The sequence below is a fragment of the Sus scrofa genome, chromosome 15 (assembly GCF_054392235.1).
Source record: "Sus scrofa isolate SSC_HxYL_T2T_F1_AM1 chromosome 15, Sscrofa_HxYL_maternal_Yorkshire_Landrace_v2.0, whole genome shotgun sequence".
Classification (NCBI taxonomy): domain Eukaryota; kingdom Metazoa; phylum Chordata; class Mammalia; order Artiodactyla; family Suidae; genus Sus; species Sus scrofa.
In genome coordinates this window covers 35,152,084-35,166,365 of record NC_139397.1, presented here as the reverse complement: position 1 = coordinate 35,166,365, position 14,282 = coordinate 35,152,084, and the positions used below count along the sequence as shown (strand labels likewise).

General features: G+C 35.2%; 1 protein-coding gene and 1 long non-coding RNA gene across 5 annotated transcripts in view; one reads left to right on the top strand and one right to left on the bottom strand.

Moving 5' to 3' along the window:
* Positions 1 to 14,282, bottom strand: part of DPP10 (dipeptidyl peptidase like 10) — a 1,405,335-nt gene that overhangs the window by 878,243 nt on the left and 512,810 nt on the right. Inside the window, exon 1 of one of the 3 annotated variants that reach the window (XM_085001436.1) lies at positions 1,552 to 1,762. The exons of the other annotated variants lie outside the window; for them this stretch is intronic. The gene's annotated coding sequence lies outside the window, so the exon portion shown is untranslated. Of the gene's footprint in view, positions 1 to 1,551; positions 1,763 to 14,282 lie in introns of those variants that run through there. 3 annotated transcript variants of the gene reach the window in all.
* Positions 12,312 to 14,282, top strand: part of LOC146395790 (uncharacterized) — a 60,887-nt gene continuing 58,916 nt past the window's right edge. The window contains exon 1 of one of the 2 annotated variants that reach the window (XR_014830611.1): positions 12,312 to 12,497. This is a non-coding gene — a long non-coding RNA (uncharacterized LOC146395790). The remainder of the gene's footprint in view (positions 12,498 to 14,282) is intronic. The other variant, XR_014830613.1, reaches the window with a different exon arrangement.

The following is a 14,282-nucleotide window of genomic DNA, read 5'->3' as shown; positions in this document are numbered from 1 at the left end:
AACACAAAGAAGAAAGATCCTCTTTTCAGTCTCTCAGCACATCATTACAGAAGGAAATGCTTTAAAATAAAAAAGTAACATTAATTTTTATAGGCAGGGAAATTGTCATTCTTTAAGTTTCATCTTGAGGACCTTAATCCAATCATAAGTCACTCTCAGAATGAACTTCGTGTTCAAGCTACAAATTAATTTCAACTTTAAATCCTTGGTGTTAACTAGAACTTCCTTGATCATCTTTTATTTTCTGTTAAGTAGAGTTACTAAACTTAGTTTTCAAAGTACAGTTTCCTTTCATCTTAATCATTATACAGATCCATGGACATTTTTGAGGCTTGTCACTTTATGTCAACATCTCCATTAAATGTATCTTCTTTTATCTCCTACCATCTAATGACCTGGTTAGCATTTTTTTAATGATGTAGTCAAAGATATAGGGATCAATCAATTAACACATTTGATGGGTTGTATTCTGTACTGGAAAACTACACTCAAAAGAAGAATTAAAGGATGACGCTCTGCTGTGCACTGGTATTTATGTCATATTTCAGAAATAAGTATTGTGATACACATTTTCCATATGAGAAACCTATTCACATGGTATAAGTGAATCACGGAAGTTCAGGTCACCATGATATCCATTGTAAGCTAATCAAACTTAAGTTTTCCCTGACACCAACCCTTATGCTTTCTAATATGCCACACAATATTTTTCTCCAAATGGTGAAATACAGAGGACAAAAACATTTGTGGTAGTCTCCAGATCTGAATGTTGTGATCCTCAGAAGATTCTCTGTAGTGCATATAATTATCACCATTTTACAGATGAAAGAGTTCCACCTTAGGCAAAGTGAGCAATCTGCTACCCAGTATGACACAAGTGTTGAAAAACAAAAGATGAAACAAACTCCAATAGATAGAGGGGGGTCTTCTCAGCATAAGACATTAATCTTGCTCTTAAGGAGTTTTAAGTTAATCAGACAGTTGCAAAACTGGAAGACTAGAAACAAATCCATATCCATTCAAATGGTTCCCTGGAAAAAAGTGAACATGTTCTAAAAAGACTAATCCTAGAGCATTTTTTTTTTGAGTTAGGTTTATATCTATTCCCTTGAACCTATTTAAGTAACCTAAATTTTAGTCTTCACTGAGTCACTAATCCAATTCCTTCAAAATAATTCATTTATTTGTAATTAAACAATAAATCCCTTTAACAGGAAACCCCAATACTCAATATATTCATGGAGAAGCAGTTAAGATTGAAAGTTCAAAGGAAAATAATACCAGAGTTCCAGCAAAATAAGGGAGAACCCTGGGAATATGTGTATGGAGGGAGGCTTGGGAAATGGGTGGAATCAATGAAGAAACCAAGGAAGAGGGAAAAATCAAAGACTATTATAATTGACAAAGTAAAATAAAATAACTAACCCACACTACTGGAGCTAGTATGAGAAAAAATGAGGCAAACCTAAGGAATGCCAGACTAGAGGAAATGGAAAGTGGCAAGAGGGGAAGAGGAAAGCTAATGAAAAAGCATTCATTAAAACAACTCACGTATATGCACAACTCAATAATTCTTCATGTATTGCTTGTCAGTACATCCAGGGCAAGGCATCTGGGTAGGAAGAGCTCTTTGCAGGAAACCATCCTCAGCAGGAAGCCCCTTTCCCTGTCATTTTAGTCGAGCTATATTGTAACTGAGTTTTAAACCAGGCATCTCTACGCTCTGCTCATCTCCAGCCCAAGCACAACTTTCAAATATTTCAATCACACAAAACGTTGCCTAACTTGTTGGCTCTTTCCATTGATCAAATTGTAGAAATGAAGAAAGAGTAATTAATAGATGACCAACTTCCCCTTCAGTCATCTCCTGAACAAACTGTGTAACCAAACTGTGTGAACAAGATAACATCTGGAAGATCACAAGAAGTCAACAAGCTTGCATCCAGTGAGTGGGAGATGGGAATGACTTTGTCCTCCATCTCAATGATTAACAGAGATTACCTCCCTCTTTCCCTTTAAAACTTTCATGGCTGAGCAAACTCTTTGGAGGTAGTTTTGGAAGACACTGAACCCACAATCTCCCCAGATTTCTGGCATTCTGATTAAAGGCATCTTTCCTTTTTACCAACATTTGTGAGTATTGATTTTTGTAAGTGGTGAGCAGTGAGACCAAGTAGGTAACAAGTACATGACTGCAGAATTTGTATTGCACAACAAAAGGGAGAAAAGCAGTCACTAGGATTTCCAGGGAGAACATTTTATACATGTAGACAAAGCATATACATACTGACTTTGGATAATTTGTGTCAATAAAATAATATTTAAAAATTCAAGAAAACAAGGAGATGCTAACACAGAGGTAATAGATGTGCCTATATCTTCAATAGATAAATACTTTTACAATCAATATCAGACAAAATTATTTAAACTTGTAGATAATATTTTCTAGAATATAAACTGCTTTCCAGGCAGATTCCATAAAAAAGTTAATCCATCTTTTAGGCACTATTATAGGGTTTTCTATATGATTATATTAAAAAATATATATATGTTCAATGGCATCCCGAGATTGAAATTTAAATATGATAAAGTATCAAGAGCTTAAAAAAAGCTTTGCTGCTAGTGTTATCTTTGAAAAAAAAATGGATGTCTAAGATGAATTGCTTTCTTACTCATGAGATGTGAAAAAGAGTTAAAATTAAAGAGAGGTTAAAGAAGAATAAAATTGGTGGACTGACATAGTCTGACTTCAAGACTTACTAAAAGGCTACAGTAATCAAGACAGTGTGGTGTTGGAGAAAGAATAGACAAACAGATCAATGGAACAGGAGAGAGCTCAGAAATAGACCTACATATATACAGTCAGCTGGTATTTGACAAAAGAGCAAAGGCAATGCAATGGAACAAAGGCAGTCTCCTCAACAAATGGTGCTGGGCACCCACATGCAAGGAAAGAAAAGAATCTAGATACAGACCTTATACCCTTCATAAAAATTCACTCAAAATGGATCATAGACCTAAATATAAGACACAAAACTACAAAATTCCTAGAAGATGACATGAAGGAAAACCTAGATGACCTTGGGTATGGTGATGTCTTTTATTTTATTTTATTTTATTTTATTTTTCAAATTTATTTTTTATTGTTATTTCCCCCAACATGCTTTTTTTTTTTCACCATACAGCATGGGGACCCAGTCACACATACATGTATACATAATTTTTTCTCCTACTGTCGTGCTGCGTCGTAAGTACCTAGACATAGCTTTTAGTGCTACATAGCAGAATCTCATTGTTATTCCATTCCAAAAGCAACAGTTTGTGATACCTTTTTAGATGCAACACAAATGCATGATCTATAAATGAAATCACTGATAAGCTGGACTTCATTAAAATCAAAAGCTTCTGTTCTGTGAAATATGATATAAGAACTGGAAGAGAATATTTGCACAAGACACATTCGATGGAAAATTGTTATACAAAATATAACAGGAACTTGTAAAACTCCACTATAAGATAACAACCTGATTTTAAAATGGACCAAAGACATTAAAAGATAAATACCTCTCCAAAAAAAATATAAGGATGGCAAATAAACATATGAAAAGATGTTCCACATCATATGTCATCAGGAAATGTAATCAAAATACCAATCAGATACCTCCACATACCTATTAAAATGTCCAAAATTTGGGACACTTGCCATCAAATGCTGATGAGGATGTGAAACTCTCATTCATTGCTTGTGGGAATGGAAAGTGGTATGATCACTTTGGAAAACAATTTGATGGTTTCTGAACAAAACTAAACATTATCTGACCATACATTCTCCTTCATATTTACTCAAAGGAGTTCAAAACTTATGTCCACAAAAAGCCTACACATGTATTTCACAGCAGCCTAATTCGTAATTCCCCAAACAACTTAGAAACAACTAAAATATCCTTCAGTAGGTGAATAGATATATAAACTATGGTGTATTCTGATAATGGAATATTATTCAACTCTAGAAAGAAATGAGCTATTAAGCCATACAAAGCCATGGAGGAACCTTAAATGCATGTTACTAAGTGAAATAAACCGATCTGAAAAGGCTACAAACTGTATGATTTTAACCATATGACCTTCTAGAAAAGTCAAAACTATGGAGACAATTAAAAAGATTAGTGGTTGCTAGGGGTCAGAGTGGAAAGGATGAATAGGTAGAGAGAGCATAGAGGATTTTCAGGGCTATGAAAGTATTCTGTGTGATATTTTAATGATGGATGCATGTTATTATATATTGTCCAAACGCATTGAAGGTATTGAAGGTACAACATCAACAGTGAACCCAAAGGCTAAGGATGGACTTTGGGTGATTATGATGTATTAGTATAGGTTCATCCTTTGTTAAAAAAAAAAAAGCACCATTCTGTTGAGTAATGATGATGATGGGAGGGCCACGTGCATGTTGGAGCAATGAAAGAAACCCATTTCTATCAGAAAATCTTTATTAAAATATGAAGGATTTATTCTTTTCAATTCTTTTGTAAACCTAAAACTTCTCTAAAAAAGTCCAAAAAATTGAAGGTTAGAGTCTAAACTTCAGAATAGCAACAAAAACATTTTTTTTCCAGATATTAAGAATAACATAACTGAATATTTTCAAATAAAAAATGGTTTAAAAATAAAAGTGCACATTATTCTAGAAATATCATTCAGTCAATGTTAATTTTTGTCCACTTAGACGTCATTTCCTTAAATGGATACACTTAAATAAATGTAAATTTATAATGGCCAGGTTATTGTGATTAATAACATTAAAGATAATAGCTCTAATTTAATAGGTACAGAGAATCCATTAAATTTTTTTTTTTTTTTTGTCTTTTTGCCATTTCTTGGGCCGCTCCTGCGGCATATGGAGGTTCCCAGGCTAGGGGTCGAATCGGAGCTGTAGTCACTGGCCTACGCCAGAGCCACAGCAACACAGGATCCGAGCCGCGTCTGCAACCTACACCACAACTCACGGCAACGCCGGATCGTTAACCCACTGAGCAAGGGCAGGGACCGAACCTGCAACCTCATGGTTCCTAGTCGGATTCGTTAACCACTGCGCCACGACGGGAACTCCCCGTTAAACTTTTTTAACATTGTTTCCTTTAATCCTTATTCCAGTGCTTCAAGGTTGAGATTATCATCTGTATTTTTCACATGAGGTACTTGATGTTTAAACACGTTCAGTAATTTTCTTGTGTGACACAAACAGCAAGTGGAAGAGCTTAGATTGGACCTAAGTAGTCAACTCCATAGTCCAGGTGCTAAACCACAAATCTCTACAGTCCTCATCTATAACATCCTTCTGAATGTATTTTTATAGCTCTTGTATTTTTTATGAAGGATTTAAGTGTCTCAAGATCATCTAGAGAATCAGTGATGAGCAATGGAAAAAGAGTACAATGAAGGCAAACTCAAGTAAGTTAAAGGTCATGATACACTGAGTATGCGTAATAAAGTCTTCATATTTTAATAAAGATAAAGATTTTCTAGTAGAAAATGGGTTGTGGAGTTCCGTCGTGGCTCAGTGGTTAACGAACTCGACTAGTATCCATGAGGATGCAGGCTCAATCCCTGGCCTCTCTCAGTGGATTAAGGGTCTGGCGTTGCCATGAGCTGTGGTGTAGGTCGCAGATGCGGCTCGGAACTGGCGTTGCTGTGGCTATGTGGTGTCAGCTGGCAGCTATTCTCCAATTCAATCCCTAGCCTGTGAACCTCCATATGCCTCGGGTGTGGCCCTGAAAAGACAAATGACAAAAAGAAAGAGAAGAAAGAAAGAGAAGAAAGAAAGAAAGGAAGAAAGAAAGAAAGGAAGGAAGGAAGGAAGGAAGGAAGGAAGGAAGGAAGGAAGGAAGAAAGAAAGAAAGAAAGAAAGAAAGAAAGAAAGAAAGAAAGAAAGAAGACAGAGGGAGGGAAGAAGGAAGGAAGGAAGGAAGGAGAAAGAAAGAAGGAAAGAAAGGAAGAAAGAAGAAAGGGAGGGAGGAAGGGAAGAAGGAAGGAAGGAAGGAAGAAAAGAAGGAAGGAAGGAAGGAAAGAGAAAGAAAGAAAGAAAAGAAAGAAAAGAAAGAAAGAAAGAAAGAAAGAAAGAAAGAAAGAAAGAAAGAAAGAAAGAAAGAAAGAAAGAAATAGGTTTCTTCTCTTGCCCAATACATGTTAAAAATAGGAGTGAAAGAAGGATGGCCACAGGTAGGGCATCTTTGTGTTGTTGATCACAGCCTCCACTCTAGCGGGAGTGCGGGTTTATAGCACATTCTGTTGCTTTGCTCCTCCTATGAACAATGGTCTTCCAATTGTAAAAGAAGACTTAGCAGCAGTAGAGTTCATCTTTTAGAAAATGTCCAACATTTTGAGAAATTTTAAAACACTGACAGTGATCTCATGATCCAGTCAAGGAGGCTACCATGTATGATAGACTGATTGCATCAGGGAGGGGACCTTTTAACCCCCTCCTCTCACCTAGTACAGTGTCCTAAATAGCTCCTCAGTATATTTTATTCATTTAATTTGTAAGATACCTTTAATATGCTAACAGGAAAAAGAGCCAAGTCAATTTAATAATTCATTTGTATTTTAAAAGATAATTAGAAAAAAACTGAAATCACTGTAGTATTATAGAAGGTTGCAAAAAAAAAGGACCCCAATAATTCTAATTCCTACTATTAGCAAATGTTATGCATGCAGAGGCTTGTAAAATACTTGGTATTGTTTTACTTTTTTATTTTTCTCTCTGTAGATTTTGTTTGTTTTGAATCCAAATGTCATGTGAAGAAGCTTAAACTATCCATTAGATGTTTGAGACACGGCAATTCCTTTATTCTCATTATCCCACCGAATGCTATCCAGGTTAGTGAGGACCTCTGAGAAACCATCTCCAGCCTGGGTGAGATCAGGCTGGCGTTTGGAACATCCTAAGATGTCAGTGATGTTCAGTTACTTTATAGTAACAATTTAGCATTGTAGACACACATCTATTTTGTGTTTTCCATCATGATATTGGCTTTAGAAATGCTCTATCATTGATAAGGGAATAAGGAAGGATTTTACTAATGTACTGAAAGAAGCCAGGTAAAATGAGCCAGGCATGGCCAAATGAATTCAAATGGGGGTGCTTCAACAATTAAACGATGTGTTTATTTGTATTTACTCCTAGTTCACTGAAAATGAAAGTCTAGCTGCTCAGGGGAAGAGTGACATCTTTTCTTGGTATTCTACCCTACTGATTTATATTGGAAATTATGCATGCTACAGGAGAGAAACTGTGTTAATCAATCAACCAATACTTTTTGAGCCCCTACCATCCTATGTGCACTGTATGGGGTACTGTGAAAGAAACCTATAGGAAATACAAACACAAGCTCTTGGATACTTGTCTGTCTCTGTATCACCTGACCCTCGGGAAAAAAATCAGGCTCCTGCAACCCCAGACAATGTGTTGTTGCTCCTCACCTAGCCTTCAAACAGGGGATGAACCTGAGATGTTAGGAAATGTACACTTAACCAGAACCCAATATACTTTGTCTTAAATCTAAAGTAAGTAATGGTATACTTCTGAATTTGGCATCTAATTTTTTTATGAATTTGGCATCTAATTTTTTTTAAAAAAAATATATATATATTTTACGTACAGTTTCCAAGGTAAGAAGTTTCCTTCCTTGCCTCGAAGTGTGATTTAACAATGAAATTTAGCATTTTAGAATTAAACAGCACAGATAAACTTTTATTAACTGGAGCAATAGCTATTTCCCTTTTCTATACTTGAGGAGAAAACTTGGGTTGACTCACTCTTCTCAAAATATCCATTAGGAGAGTAAACTCTAGCAATTGTATGGATGTGACATTCTTGGGTAAGTTTTATATATTTTCCTTTCTTCCACTGACCTTTTTACTATAATTAATATTTTCCTAATCTTGATTTTTAGATATATTCCTTTTAATTTTATTTTATTTCATTATTCGCATTATTTCTAAATGACTCCAAAAGTTGTATGGAAAAAAAAGCAAACAACATTTTAAAAACAAACATTTATATAAACACAAACTTGTTGCAGGTGAAGAATGGGCCACAAGCCTGATACAGCTTTTGGATACCATGCTCTATCTTGGTGGTCCAATCTTTGCATTTATATAAAGCAACTCAACTTATTTGTTATTAACACATGTGCCATGGACTTATCAAGGTGATATGGAGGCACTCTGGTACCTCTCTGAGTTTTTCTGAAGAAAAAAAAATTCCCTGGACAAACTGTGATATAATATCCAGTGACAAAAGGACTGGTTTTGTAATCTTTATAATTTAATTTTGCCATAGCCTGTGTCATTCAGTTACTCCTTATCCATTATTAAGTTTGCTTCATTAATCGAACCTACTGATTCTTAAATAGATAGGTAGATAGATGATAGGTAGATGGATAGATAACCTGTCCAAATGGCTCATAGCAAGTTCAACACAATTAATTAGAGCAAACGTACAAAAGGATCATGATCTTTTTGGAAATCAAGTGCCATGTGAAGAATCATAAGCTTCTTTCTAGAAAATGCAGACAAGATATCTACCAGATGTAGGAGAAAAGGGACCTTAATTTCTCTCATTACTTCAGTCAGGTGCCAGATACGTAAGGCAATTACCCATCATCAGTGGCATAATGGGCCACTCCTCTTCTTCCTGCATATTAAGGTTTCTTATTTGATTTCAAAGTCAAAATAAATTGTTTTATAGGATATTTATAAGTATAGATAAATAAACCATCTACAAATCTTACAGGTAATAGTGGCTCCATTTATAACAAATAATCAAATGTGCATTAAAACAAAGGTGTACTAAATAAAAAAACCTGTGTCAGAACTTCAGTCACATCAACGTCATAACAAAGAGCAAGGAATGACTTTCAGAGAGCTATTAGTGTGAGTTTTTCCTCCAGTTTCGTCCTTTGCCAAAATCTTCTTTGAGAAACCAGAGTTGCTGGTTTTCTCATTTTCATACCATTTCAATACGAAAACCTCCAATTCTATAACATTTGCATTGACAGAGGAGTGGATAAAAAAAGATATGGTACATATATACAATGGAATATTACTCAGCCACAAATAGGAACGAAAGAACGTCATCTGCAACAACATGGATGGACCTAGAGACTATCATCCTAAGTAAAGTAAGTCAGACAGAGAAAGATATATATGATATGATATAACTTATATGTGGAATCTAATAAAAATGATACAAAAATACTTATTTATGAAATACAAACAAATGCACAGATTTCAAAATCAAACTCATGGCCATCACAGGAGCAACTATGGAAGGAATGCATAAATTAGGATAGGAATAACATATACACACTATTGTATATAAAATAGATATTCAACAAGGACCTACTGTATAACACAGGGAAATCTGTATGGGAAACCTGTATGAGAGAAATGAATGGGTATATGTATAAATGATTCACTTTGCTGTACACCTGAAACTAATACAACACTGTAAGTCAACTATACACCAATTAATTTTTTTTTAAAAGAGAAAAAAACTTGACACATTTGCTATATTTTCCTGCTATCTCATATAATTGTATTTAGCAAAAATTCAGTCTTTGGAAACTTCTTTAAATAATATTGCTCATTAATGACTGACCATAGCCCTTAAAATCTAAACAACAAATTTCACTGTAGGATTTTTTTTCCTTTTCATTGAGAAACTCATTTATTTTTAAGAGAACATTTTCATTAATCTTATCTAGCATATTGTGTGTGTGTGTGTATTTCCTGCCATTAAAACTAAACTCTGCCCTCAGATAATGCTCACAAAATTATATATGACAGTGCTGATGCAGCTCCTTGGCATGCTGCAACCTGCTCTGTTAATGAATATTTTTTAAGCTTCTTTGAAGTCTTGAATATGAAAATAGAATTAAAATGTGATTACTGTCACTATAGCACTGCCAAATTTGTTAATGAGGCAATATTCTTTATTTTGTCTTGGGCCAAATTCAGTGGTTGTTTTGCAAACAGCACAAAGCTATGATTAACAAGGAAGCTAAGCTCCTCAACTTTATGTTGTGGATGTCTTTTATGCAGATTTATTGGACATTTTTCCCATAGTGTTTGAGAGGAATCAAATTTCACAGCTTCAACTACTTCAGTCCTTCAGTACAGATCCTAAAAGCAGGTAAAATGGGGGTGAAAAAGCTCCTTAGGGAACAAGCATAATCTCCTATATTCTATGTCATAAAATACTTTATGCAATGGCATTTGTCATCTAAACTGGGGTTGCTAAAATCCTGAAATCCTATTATACACAATCATTTTTGTCTTTATTTGTGCTAAATTTTCTAAGTTACTGAAAATGGTCTCTTCCTAATTCAAAAGATCCCAGCAGCTTAAAGCCAGGAGAGAAACAGAGACAGCATGAGGAACCTTTTGCCAAAGGAAAGGCTTCATCAGATAATCCATGTTTTATGCAAAATTATTTAAAACTTCTCTTGAGTTCTTTACCCTCTTAAATAAACTCTGAACTACATTTTCTGTTTGTTTTTTTTTTTCCTGTCAAAAATTTCAGTTCTTATAAAGACATCCTCCCACCCATCCACTCCCACTGAGCTGTGAGTTACAATATTTGGAGTTATGTTTGATTTCTTTTTCTCACTACAATTGCAGTTTTCCCATTTGCACCTTGAAATTATTTGAGAGTTATGCAAACTAATTTTTTTTTACTGAGAGAAAAAGTTACATTGCAAATATAATGACATCAATTTTTATTCTTTTCCATTCTTAATATTCCTTGGAAAATGTTGGTTAAATATTTTTTAAGAGTTTAGATAAATTGGTCAGATATGTTTATAATGGAGTGCTAAAGGGGAAGGAGGAAATCCATGCTATGATAATAATAAGAACAGTAATAAGAGCAGAGAATTTATTGAGCAAAAAGCTAGTGAAATAACAAAACCATTAATCACTGCTAAATAGTAAATTCCTTGAGGGCAGGAACTCTATCTTATAAAACATTTAGCACATATGCTCTGTCTGTACTGTGATTAGGTGGTCAATAAATATTTGTTTTAATGGTCAGAGAAGAAGTAGGGAAAGAAACAAATGTAGGGAAAAATGATAAAATAATTTACCTATAAAGTCATCTACTATTTGAATCATCTTCCAAACCCAAAGGACATAAATAATTCAGTACTCTAGACAAGAATATTATTTGCCAAACTGTCACTAACTCCTAAGAAAGAGAATCACACACTTTCCTGGTAAATCCTGTTCCTTCCACATGGAACTACTAGGTGTATATGATATAAATGAAGGACAAATTGACCAAGTCTATTTTGTCTTTAAGAGACTGGGTATACAATGGATTTTTTTGATTCTATCTGCAAATAGATGAGTCACTTCTCTTACGTGGATCCAGTTTATCAATTAATTTGAGTGTCATTTTCCCCACCTGGCAAATGTCTGCCTAAATCATTTAAAAATCATCTTGACGTTGTTTCCTATTCTGAAGTTTTATTGATTACTTTATGAAAGATTTTTCATGTTTTTTTCCTTGTCCTTAAAGATTCTTAGCAATGTCATTTTCATTTTCTTTCCTCATCTAAGCACAAGTAAGGAGGGGATGGAGTTGCCTTCTCTTTAAAGATCATTCAATAAAGTCAAGTAGAGACTGGAGTTGTAATCTTTTCTCCTTCAATGTTCACTCTGGGTCAGTGATACACATAAGCAAATAGAGTTAGGGAGATAGTTAAGACAAAAATACTTGGGAATATATACAATGGAGGAGAGGGAATTCCCTGGTGGCCTAGCAGTTAAGGATTTGGCATTGTTACTGCTGTGGCTCAGGTTCAATCCCTGGCCCAGGAACATCTGCGTGTCAGGGGCACTGACAAAAGAAAAAAAAAAAGAAAAGGAAAGAAAAAAAGGAGGAGGGAAAGACACAAATTAATCATTAAAATCAAATATTCATTCAAAGAATGAATCTGATAAACTTGTTAGCAGGTACTTAAAGTATTGTAATTCTTAAATACATATTAAGTAGCATGCAAAGAACATAGATGACAATAGCAAAACTCTGGTGTTTAAAGAAATTTTACAACTAACCAACTAATGATAATCATAATTATAATGATAGCGATTTTGTTAATTATGATGATAATGGTGATAATTTTCTGGGTCAAGCAAAGGTAATTCTATATACCCTAAGTTGATTGACTTAAGTTAAATGTTACAAAACTTCCTTTACGTCAGTAAATTCATATCCTGATTGTAGAGATGTGGAATGCATGGCTCACAAAGGTTAAATGACTCATCCCAGGACACAGAACTGAAGGAGCCAGGATTCAAACTCAATATGACTGCAGAACTTCAGAAGTGCTCTTAAGAGGACGGGACTCGCCTTCTTGATCCTTTTCTTCATTCTATGAGCTGAAAGTTCAAGTGAAATGACTGGAGCTCTAGTGGCCCTTTCAGACCCTGAGGTAACCTTGGGGATGGACAGATGGCGGGGGGGGGGGGGGGGAGGGTGGAACTATAAGGTAGAAGGAGCCCAGCTCTTATCCCTGTGCCCAGCTATCCTTGAACAAATAATCTCTGGATATTTCCCTCGTGTTGAAGCCACCATGGTTTTCAGTTTTTCTCTTACTTTGTAGACAAACTTAAGTGCTGAAACTATTATTGTAAATGGGCTATTACACTACTGATCTGGGCTCAGTCACTTATTCTATTTAACTTTCTTTTATACTGTCTAATCTTCACCTTGTTAAACTGGGACTGAGACTTTGGACTTTGGGCCTTAAGCCAAGGGATGCTAGGAAAAGTTTGTGGCTTTTATGGGTTTAATGTCTGATGTGAATAATGGGCATGGGGGATCCAGTGCAAATAGCTCAAATGCAGAATTCATTTGTATGGGGTAGTGAAAAAAATGAATCAAAGACTTAGAACCAAAGAGGTTTGAAAAATGAGGTGTGTAATTTCATCAAGAAGTTCAGGGAAAGCAAAAGTAAACCTAGATCTAGAAGACTACCCATGAGCCTGAATTCAGTTACTTGGGATGCTTTTCATGTATAATAATACTGTGGTTATAAGGAAATGAGTTTTTAAAAAGAGGGTAAAGCAAAACCCACAAAACAATATGAGGATTTTGGTGATACAAACTTGCTTTCATGCATTCTTCTTTCTTTGATTCATACAATAAGCCTTCAAGTAGGAAATTATTATTTATTGTATGAATCAAAGAAAAAAGGATGCATGAAAGCAAGTTTTACACAAAAATTCATGGTATATAAGTATCCAGGTTTTTTTCCCTAGAATTATTTAAAGAAAACTATAAGTTCTTAAGGGTAAAGTTGTGGGCTATATAATGCATTATTCTGAAAGTTGTCTATATTTAAACGTGGAAATTTCTGATCTTCCTTCCCTTTAGTTCACTGTTATCTTGTAGATAGAGTCATACGTAATGTTCTATTGGTAGATTTTACATGTGACTTAGTCATTTCGTCATCTAATGTTTTTAAAGGCAGTCTTTGCTCTTTCTTCCTCTCTTCTCTGTGATAAAGACATTCATTCAGGGGAGTAAAACCATGCACTAGCTCCTGTCTGGAATGGAAAGTCTAGCCAGTAATCTTTGTCATATTCACACTGTCATGTTACCCACAGGATATAGATTCATTCACATCATCAAAATGCATTCAGGACTTCCCATTGTGGAGCAGTGGAAACAGATCCAACTAGTAACGATGAGATTGTGGGTTCGATGCCTGGCCTCACTCAGTGGGTTAAGGATCTGGTGTTGCCATAGCTGTGGTGTAGCTCGCAGACACTGCTTGGATCCTGCATTGCCATGTAGGCTGGCAGCTGTAGCTCTGATTCGACCTGTAGCCTGGGAACTTCCATATGCCATGGGTGCGGCCCTAAAAACCTAAGTAAGTAAATAAATAAATAAATAAATAAATAAATAAATAAGCATCCAAAAATTTTTAATTCTACATGGCCTCAAATTATTTCATATGCCATAACCTTTGCAAATTGTTTTATTATCAGATCGACATTTTTTTCTCCCTAAGATACCTCGTATAATGACACAAATGAACTCTGTGAAACAGAAACAGACTCACAGACACAGAGAACAGACCTGTGTTTGCCAAGGGAGTGGGAGGTGGGGGAGGGATGGGACTGGGAGTTTGGGATTAGCAGATGCAAACTATTCTGTATAGAATGGATAAACAACAAAGTTCTACTGTACAGCACAGGGAACTATATTCAAT